Source organism: Cervus canadensis, chromosome 6, assembly GCF_019320065.1.
Source record: "Cervus canadensis isolate Bull #8, Minnesota chromosome 6, ASM1932006v1, whole genome shotgun sequence".
Taxonomy (NCBI): domain Eukaryota; kingdom Metazoa; phylum Chordata; class Mammalia; order Artiodactyla; family Cervidae; genus Cervus; species Cervus canadensis.
The window spans coordinates 56321571-56329238 of NC_057391.1; the positions used below are offsets into that span (position 1 = coordinate 56321571).

At 36.9% G+C, this 7668-nt stretch overlaps 1 non-coding gene across 1 annotated transcript; it reads left to right on the forward strand.

Annotated features, from left to right (window-relative positions):
- Positions 1 to 6581: 6581 nt before the first annotated feature.
- LOC122444417 lies at positions 6582 to 6688 on the forward strand. The gene has a single exon (XR_006270258.1). It is a non-coding gene; the product is annotated as a U6 spliceosomal RNA (small nuclear RNA).
- Positions 6689 to 7668: the final 980 nt, after the last annotated feature.

Consider the following 7668-nt stretch of genomic DNA (forward strand, 5'->3'; position numbering starts at 1 on the left):
GTCTCCTGCAGAGGCAGAAAGTGTCAGTGACTCACTGTGGGAATAAAGACACTGGCAGTGATAGTTCTGGGGAGTACTCATTGGCATGAACCCACCTTGAGGCCACCATTTTCTTCCAAAGACTTAGCTCCACACAACAGCCTATAGGCTCCAGTGCTGGAACACCTGAGGCTAAATAACCAACAAGGAAGGAACAGAGCCTCACCTATCAGCAGACAGAGTACTTAAAGTCTTTCTGAGAACAGCCTTGCCCACCAGAGGGACAAGACCCAGCTCCACTCACCAGTGGGCAAGAACCAGTCCTGCTCACTAAGAAGCCTGCACAAGTCTCTAAGACAGCCTCATCCACCAAGGAGCAGACAGCAGAAAGAAGAAAAACTACAACACTGCACCTGGAGCAATGGAAACTGCAACCACAGAAAGTCAGACAAAATCATACAGCACAGGACATGTTTCTGAAGAAGGAACAAGATAAAATCCCAGAACAGCCAAGTGAAGTGGAGATAGGAAATCTACCCAGAAGAGAATTCAGAGTAATGATGATCCAAGATCTCAAAAAATAAAGGAGGCATAGATCAAAAATAAATTTACAAAAAAAAAGAAATGTTTAATAAAGACCGTAAGAACTAAATAACAAAGAGAGATGAACAATATAATAACTGAAATGAAAAATATACTAGAAGGAATCAACACCAGAAAAACTGAGACAGAACAATGGATAACTGAGCTGGAAGACAGAATGGTGGAAATCACTGCCATGGAACAGAGAAAAAACAGAATGAAAAGAAATGAGGACAGCCTAAGAGATCAACATTAAAAACACCAACATTCACATTATAGGGAGTCACAGAAGGGGAAATTAGAGAGAAATAATATGAGAAAATATTTTAAGTGATAATAGCTAAAAATTTCCCTAATATGGGGAAGGAAAGAGTCACCGAAGTTTAAGAAGCACAGAGAGACCCAGGCATGATATAACCAAGGTGGAACATGCTAAGACACATAGTAATCAAATTCACAAAAATTAAGAACAAAGAAAAAATATTAAAAGAAACAAAATAAAACCAAGAAATAATATACAAAGGAACTCCTATAAGGTTATCAACTGATTTCTCAGCAGAAACTCTGCAGGCCAGAACAGAATGTCAAGATAAATTTAAAGTGATGAAAAGGAAGAACCTACAACCAGGAATATTCTACCCAGCAAGACTCTTGTTCAGATTCAACAGAGAGGTCAAAAGTTGTACAGTCAAGCAAAAGCTAAGAGAATTTAACACCACACCAGACCAGCTTTGCAACAAACACTAAAGGAACTTCTCTAGGTGGAAAAAAATGCCTACAACTGGAAACAACAAAATTATAAATGGGAAAGCTTGATGGTAAAGGAAAACATACAGTAAAAGTAGGAAATCATCAGCACACAAATATGATATTAAAATCAGCAATTTGAGAAGAGCACAAATATAGTATACCAGAAATGCATTTGAAATTAAAAGACCAGGAACTTAAAACAATCTTGTTTATATAGACTTCTATATCAAAACCTCACGATAACCACAATCTGAAAATCTACAATAGATAAACACACAAGCGAAAAGGGATCAAACACAAAATTAAAATTAGTCATCAAATCACAATAGAACAGAACAAATGAGGAAGGGAAGAAAAAAGGCATACAAAAACAAATCCAAAACAATTTAAAAATGGCAAAATAATTACTTTAAACATAAATGGGTCAAATACCCCTCCTGCAGAGGCAGGAAGTGGCTGCGGCTCACTGTGGGGACAAAGACACTGGCTGCAATAGTTCTGGGGAGTATTCATTGGAGTGACAAACGGTGTGACGTTGGCATGACAAAAACCAAAAGACAAAGACTGGCTGAATGGATAGAACAACAAAACCTGTATATATGCTGCCTATAAGAGACTCACTTCAGATCCATGGACACACACAGACTGAAAGTGAGGGGATGGACAAATGTACTCCAAGCAAATGGAAATCAAAAGAAAGCTAGAATAGCAATACTCATGTCAGGCAAAATAGACTTTAAAATAAAAACTGTTACAAGAGACAAATAAGGACACTACATAATGATCATGGGATTAATCCAAGAGGAAATAAATACTGTAAATATATATGCACCTAACATAGGAACACCTCAATATATAAGGCAAATACTAATAGCCATAAGGAGAAAAATCAATAGGAACACAATAATAGTGGGGGACTTTAAAGCCCACTTTGATCAAAAGACAGATCATCCAGACAGAACATCAATAAGGAAACATAGGCCTTAAATGAGGCATTAGAGCAGAAACTTAATTGACATTTTTATAGCATTCCATTAACAAGGAGCAGACACCTAAAGCAACCGGAGAAAGAACAACAATCCACCCCCCCCCCCATTAAGTTAGTAGAAGGAAAGAAATAATAACGATCAGAGCAGATATAAATGAAACCAAAAGAAAGAAAACAACAGCAAAGATCAATAAAACTAAAAGCTGGTTCTTTAAGAACAAAAGAACCATTCTAGCTAGATAAACCTTTAGCTAGACTCATCAAGAAAAAAAGGAGAGGACTCAAATCAATAAAATTAGAAGTGATAAAAGTTACAACTAACACTGCAGAAATACAAAGGATCATAAGACACTACTACAAACAACTGTATATGAATAAAATGGACAACCTGGAAGAAATGAACAAGTTCCTAGAAAAGTACACCCTTCCAAGTCTGAACCAGGAAGAAATAGAAAATATGAGCAGACCAATCACAAGTACTGAAATTGAACTATAGTTAGAAAATCTTCCAACAAACAAAAGTCCAGGACCAGATGGCTTCACAGGCAAATTCTATTAATACCAACATTTAGAGAAGTATAACACCTATACTTCTCACACTATTTCCAAAACAATAGCAAAGGGAAAAAATTCCCAAACTAATTATATGAAGTCACCATCACCCCAATACCAAAATCAGACAAAGATATCACAAAAAAGAAAATTATAGGCCAATATCACTGATGAACATAGACACAGAAAGCCTTAACAAAATATTAGCAGACCAAATCCAACAATACATTCAAAGGATCATACCCCATGATCAGGAGCTTCTCTAGTGGCTCAGTGGTAAAGAATTCACCTGATGGGCGAAGTCCATGGGGTCACAAAGAGTCAACACGACTTAGCGACTAAATAGTGACAACAAAAACCCCATGAGCAAGTGGGATTTATCCCAGGGATGAAAGGATTTTTCAAAATCTGCAAATCAATCAGTGTGGTAGCTAGTGTGTTGATCAGTTGTGTCTGACTCTGTGACTCCCAATGGATTGTAGCCCAGCAGGCTCCTCTGTCCATGGGATTCTCCAGGCAAGAATGCTGAAGTGGGTTGCCATTCCCTTCTCCAGGGGATCTTCCTGACACAGGGATCAAACTCAGGTCTCCCACATTGCAGGCAGATTCTTCACCATGTGAGTTACCAGGGAAGACCATCAGTGTGATACACCACATCAATAAATTGAAGAATAAAAAGCATATGATCATTTCAATAGAAAAAGAAAACATTTTTGACAAAACTCAGCACCCATTTATGACAAAAACTCTCCAGAAAGTAGGCATGGAGGGAACATACCTCAAGATAATAAAGCCTGTATTTGAAAAACCTACAGTTAACATCATACTCAATGTGAAAAGCTGAAAGCATTTCCTCTAAGATCAGGGACAAGACAAGGATGTCCATGCTCACAAATTTTATTCAACACAGTTTGAAAGTCATAGCTACAGCAATCAGAGAAGAGAAAGAGAATCCAAATTGGAACAGAAGAAGTAAAACTGTCACTGTTTGCAAGTGATATGATACCATACATAGAAAATCCTAAAGATGCTTACCAGAAAAGTACTAGAGCTCAATGAATTCAATGAACTTGTAGGATGCAAAATTAATACACATAAATCTGTTGCATTTTTATATGCTAAAAATGAAAGATCAGAAAGAGAAATTAAAGAAACAATCCCACTCACTATCACATCAAAAAGAATAAAATACTTAGGAATCAACCTACCTAAGGACACAAAGGGCTTCCCCAGTAGCTCAGCTAAAAAAGAATCTGCCTGCAATGCAGGAGACCCTGGTTTGATTCCAAGGTTGGGAAGATCTCCTGGAGAAGAGATAGGCTACCCACTTCAGTATTCTTAGGCCTCCCTGGTGACTCAGCTGGTAAAAGAATCCACCTGCAATGAGGAATGCCTGGGTTCAATCCCTGGATTGGGAAGATTCCCTGGAGAAGGGAAAGGCTACCCACTGCAGTATTCTGGCCTGGAGATTTCCATGGACTGTATAGTCCATGGGGTCATAAAGAGTCAGACACTACTGAGCAACTTTCACTTTCTCTTTTCACTTTCAATGACACAAAAGACCTGTACTCCAAAAGCTCTGAGATGCCAATAATAGAAATGAAAGATGACCCAGAAAGATGGAAAGATTAAACCATCTTCTTGGATTGGAAGGGTTAATATTGTCAAAATGACTATACTACCCAAGGCAATCTACAGATTCAATACAATCCCTACCAATTACCAGTGGCATTTTTCACAAAACTAGAACAAAAAAATCTTAAAATTTGCATGGAGACACAAAAGACCCCAAATAGCCAAAGCAATATTGAGAAACAAAAATGGATCTGGAGGAATCAGGATCCTTGACTTCAGACAATACTATGAAGGTACAGCCATCTAAACAATATAATACTGGCACAAAATAGAAATATAGATCAATGGAACAGGAAAGAAAGCCCAGAAATAAATTCATACACTTATAGTCAATTAATCTATGATAAAGGAGGCATGAATATAAATAGAGGAAAGACAGTCTCTTCAATAAATGCTGGGAAAACTGAATAGCTACAAGTAAAAAAACATTAGAACATTCTTAGCACCATACACAAAAATAAGCTCAAAATGGATTAACCATCTAAATGTAGGAGTGGATACCATAAAACTCTTAAAGGAAAACATAGACAAAAGGTTATGTGACATAAATTGTAGCAATATCTTTTGTGGTCTCTCTCCTAGAATAATGAAGATAACAAAAATAAACAAATGGGACCTAATTAAGCTCAAAAGCTTTTGTACAACAAAAGAAATCTTAAACAAAATGTAAAGACAACCCACAGAATGGGGTTCTTTTGCAACCCCAAATTGAAAACGATGTGGCCTACTTGCAATTAATCTCCAATTACAAATAAAATGTACAAATAGCTGATACCAAGGGAACATTTCACGCAAGGATGGGCATGATAAAGGATAGAAGCCATAAAAAGATCTAAGAGAAGCAGAAGAGATTAAGAAGAGGTGGCAAGAATACACAGAAGAATTGTACCAAAAAAAAGGTCTTAATGACCCGGATAACCACGTTGGTGTAGTCACTCACCTAGAGCCAGACATCCTGAAGTGTGAAGTCAAGTTATGCCTTAAAAAGTATTACTACGTGTATTTACATGTATTAATACATGTAAATCCATGGCTGATTCATGTCAATGTATGACAAAAACCACTACAATATTGTAAAGTAATTAGCCTCCAACTAATAAAAATAAATGGAAAAAAAAAAGGAGGAAAAAAAAAAGCATTACCACAAACAAAGGTAGTGGAGGTGATGAAATTCCAGCGAAGTTATTTCAAATTGTAAAAGATGATGCTGTGAAAGTGCTGCACTCAGTATGTCAGCAAATTTGGAAAACTCAGCAGTAGCCACAGAACTGGAAGAAGGGAGTTTTCTTTCCAATTCCAAAGAAGGGCAATGTCAAAGTATGTTCTCACTACTGTACACTGAGCTCCTTTCACATATTAGTAAGATTATGCTCAAAATCCTTCAAGCTAGGCTTCAGCAGTACATGAACCAAGAATTTCCAGGTGTACATGCTGGATTTAGAAAAGGCAGAGGAACCAGAGATCAAATTGCCAACATCCGCTCAATCATAGAGAAAGCAAGGAAATTCCAGAAAAAAAATCTACTTCTGCTTCATTGACTATGTTAAAGCCTTTGACTATGGATCACAACAAACAAATTTCCACCCTGTGGAAAATTCTGAAAGAGATGGGCCTACCAGACCACCTTGCCTGTCTCTTGAGAAACTTGTTTACCGGTCAAGAAGCAACAGTTAGAATTTTATATGGAACAACTGACTGGTTCAAATTAGGGGAGTAGTAAGACGATTCCTTGGAGGAGGGTATGACAATCCACTCCAGTATTGCCTGGAGAATGCCATGGACAGAGGAGCCTGGCAGGCTACAATCTATACAGTCACATAGAGTCAGACATGACTGAAGCGACTTCGCATGTACAGCACATGCACGACAAGGCTATCTATTGTCACCCTGTTTGTTTAACTTATATTCAGAGTACATCATGCAAAATGCCAGGCTGGATGAATCACAAGCTGGAATCAAGATTGTCCGGATAAATATCAACAGCCTCTGATATGCAGATGATACCACTCTAGCGGCAAAAAGTGAAGAGGAACTAAAGAGCTTTTTGATGAAGGTGAAAGAGAAGAGCACAAAAGCTGGCTTAAAACAACATTCAGTATTCACTTTGGCAGCACACATACTAGCACTGGACTGATACAAAGATGACTAGCATGGCCCCTGTACAAGGATGACACACAAATTCGTGAAGTACTCCATATTTTATTATGGCCAATTCATATTGATGTATGGCAAAAACCATCATAATATTATAAAGTAATAAATGTCCAATTAAAATAAATTAAAAAAAATTTTAAGTCATGAAATACACTTTCCAAGTAAGGAGCTGAGAAGAAAGCTCATTTTACATATCAGAAACAGAGTGACATAAAGTTACTAAAATTAATATTTCAGACATTATACTGCTATGTGCACTTTTTTTGTTAAAAGAAACTATTCTACCTAAGAAGCAGAATACACCATGGTTTTATTTTGAAGAATCAATTAAAGGTTATACATTTAAGCTGATTGCTTTTTTAAAAATTAATTTATTTATTTTAATTGGAGGATAATTACCTTACAATATTGTGGTGGTTTTTGTCATCCATCAACATGAATCAGCCATGGGTGCACATAATTGCTTTTTAAATGAGTTTGGTTGACATTTAAAAATTTTGAAATACAGTCACTAAATTTAGTTTTACTATTTTGTTTTGGTAAATGCAATATTCAAAGTTTTCTCTTGTACTCCATATGCCTACTGGAGAAGGAAATGGAAACCCACTCCAGTATTCTTGCCTGGGAAATCCCATGGGCAGAGGAGTGTGGTGGGCTACAGTCCATGGGGTCACAAAGATTCAGACATGACTAACACTTTTCCACATGCTAATAAAGTTTTTATAAATATGTTGTTTACTTGACCTAAAGGGATTCAAAATAATTCTTATGTTCTTCAATTTATTCTGAGACTTATATTGAGAGAGTCTCATGTTTAATAAACTTAATGAAGTAGCATTTGATCTCAACTACATTAAAGGAATATCTTAAGATTGGAAACAAACAAAACTCAACATTCAAAAAACTAAGATCATGACATCCAGTCCCATTAGTTCATGGCAAATAGAAGGGGGGAAAGTGAAGACAGTGACAGATTCCATTTTCTTGGGCTCCAAGATCACTGTTGATGGTGACTGCAGCCATGAAAT